Source organism: Physeter macrocephalus, chromosome 21 (assembly GCF_002837175.3).
Source record: "Physeter macrocephalus isolate SW-GA chromosome 21, ASM283717v5, whole genome shotgun sequence".
NCBI classification, from domain to species: Eukaryota; Metazoa; Chordata; class Mammalia; order Artiodactyla; family Physeteridae; genus Physeter; species Physeter macrocephalus.
This window is the reverse complement of record NC_041234.1, coordinates 69,682,739-69,685,446: the sequence shown is the minus strand read 5'-3', so window position 1 is coordinate 69,685,446 and position 2,708 is coordinate 69,682,739.

Here is a 2,708-nt window from a genome sequence, read left to right as displayed (position 1 = left end):
TTCTCTAATGATTAGTGATGTTGAGCATCCTTTCATGTGTTTGTTGGCAATCTGTATATCTTTGGAGAAATGTCTATTTAGGTCTTCTGCCCATTTTGGGATTGGATTGTTTGTTGTTTTTGATATTGAGCTGCATGAGCTGCTTGTATATTTTGGAGATTAATCCTTTGTCAGTTGCTTCATTTGCAAATATTTTCTCCCATTCTGAGGGTTGTCTTTTGGTCTTGTTTATGTTTTCCTTGGTGTGCAAAAGCTTTTAAGTTTCATTAGGTCCCAATTGTTTATTTTTGTTTTTATTTCCATTCCTCTAGGAGGTGGGTCAAAAAGGATCTTGCTATGATTTATGTCATGGACTGTTCTGCCTATGTTTTCCTCTAAGAGTTTTATAGTGACTGGCCTTACATTTAGGTCTTTAATCCATTTAGAGTTTATTTTTGTGTATGGTGCTAGGAAGTGTTCTAATTTTATTCTTTTACATGTAGCTGTCCAGTTTTCCCAGCACCACTTATTGAAGAGGCTGTCTTTTCTCTATTGTATATTCTTGACTCCTTTATCATAGATTAGGTGGCCATAGGTGCATGGGTTTATCTCTGGGATTTCTAACCTCTTCCATTGATCTATATTACTGTTTTTGTGCCAATACCATTCTGTCTTGATTACTGTAGCTTTGTAGTATAGTCTGAAGTCAGGAAACGTGACAGTCTTGCATAGAGCTGGGACAAGAATCCTTGAGGCAGAGGGAGCAGTTAGTTCAAAGGCCTTGGAGCAGAAATGAGCTTGCTGTGCTCCAAGAACAGTAAAGGAGCTAGTGTAGCTAGTGGGAATTGAGGAGGTAGGGGAGTGGTGCACCCTGAGGTAGGCAGACCCCATATCATGCTGAGCACAGCAGACCATGTTAAGGGGATTTTGCTTCATTAAATGAGTGGGGAATACTAATTAAAGCCCATAGATCAGAACCTGGCATAGGGGAATTGCTGAATAAGTGTTAGTGATGAAGATGGTGTATGTGATGGGAAGCTGCTTGAGAGTCTAGATCAGGGCACTGATTGATTTGTACTTTAAAGTTATCACTCTGGTTGCTGGGTATGTAGAGAATGTATTTCAGAACAGGGGTTAAGTGTGCATGGCAAAAGTGGAAGCAACCAAACCCATTAGTGGCTATTGCAGTGTTTTATGTGAGAAGTGTGTTGTTTAAGAGTTTGGACACTCTTCTGGTTTCAGTAGGGAGCCACCAAAACTTTTTGATCAGGGAAGTGACATGATCAAACAGTATATTCCCAATTATTAAATGAAATGCCCTTTTAATCATATTTTAAATAAAACTTTTCTAAAGAAAATTCCAAAGTGGCTCCAGACTTTGCTACTTTGGTTGTCTTTATGAATTCCATATGTAGTTTTCTTTGGGTGGACTTAAAGTGCAGTTCATTTATGAAACAAATTTATTCACTCCCCTACTACTACCCCATATGCATACAGGGTTATAGAGATACCATATAGATTGTACACTAGTGTTTTGCTTGATCAGTTATAAACACAGGCTTTTTAGGACAATGCTCTGCATGGAAGCAGATAATCATGATAGTCATGATTAAACTCTATCCTTGTGGAGAAATCTGGTATAAATAACACAAGATAGCAATAGTCTGCTTGTTCCTTGATAGGAAGTTACCACAGTTCCTTGAGAAATTTCAACCCATTTTATTATCTTACCATTATTTAATTTTATAAGCTCGCATTCAAAATATCCACGTTAAAAAGCTGATGCTTAAATTGAAAGTCAACTCAGATAACCATCATTCCTTAAGCACATTCACCTCAAAAATATGTTAGTGAAACATTTTTTAAGTAACTATCTTCATGGAAATCATTTAAGGAAGGTTTTTATTTAGTCAATTCCTAATTAAATATATATCATTTTATAGCATCTTTCCAAGAGTAAATGAATCAATGAATTAAATTAGTACATTTATGGGGTATTGCTTAAGAGATTTATATATGAGATAGTTCTCTAGATTGTGAAACCTCAGCAACAGTATTGTTACCATAGTAATCATCACTTCCTTAGTAATTGTCTGATCATTTGTTATACTTGATAACAACAAGTAGTTAAGATAATATGATGGTTTGAAAACTAAGTACATTAAAGGAAACTTTGAAACTCTAAGTGGCACAGACATTAATTTTTTTCATTTTTAGCCGATTTCACCTCCAGTCTAGAAAATTCTCCAGATTTTATATAATTTCATGATTTAAGCACCCATTATTATTAAGTTTCTACAATGGCCAATAATAAAAACCTCTATTTTCTGACAAGAAAAAATGCTGCCATTTTATTTTACAACCCAGAAGACAGTTGCTAGGGTATGATTGAAAGTATGACACATTAACAAGTCACCATCTGGTGTGATAGCATAGCTTTGCTCTTGTGTGACTCAACTAGCTGCAAATTGGACTTAAGTTAATCATTGCCTAGGCTCACTTCAACAAAGGGCCAAAAACATCATCTGCCTTAAAGTGCTAGCTGGTTAAAGAACACTTGTCACAATGACCTTTAAGCAAACCTCTTTAAAAGGCTCTGAAAGTTGTTGAATATCTTGGTGTTCTAGTTGTTGGTTGCATCAGCCTTTGCTATTCCCCTATTAAATAATTGGATTACTCACAGGTAAATTGTCACTAGAGATGTAATATCAAACAGAAGGCCAGAGACT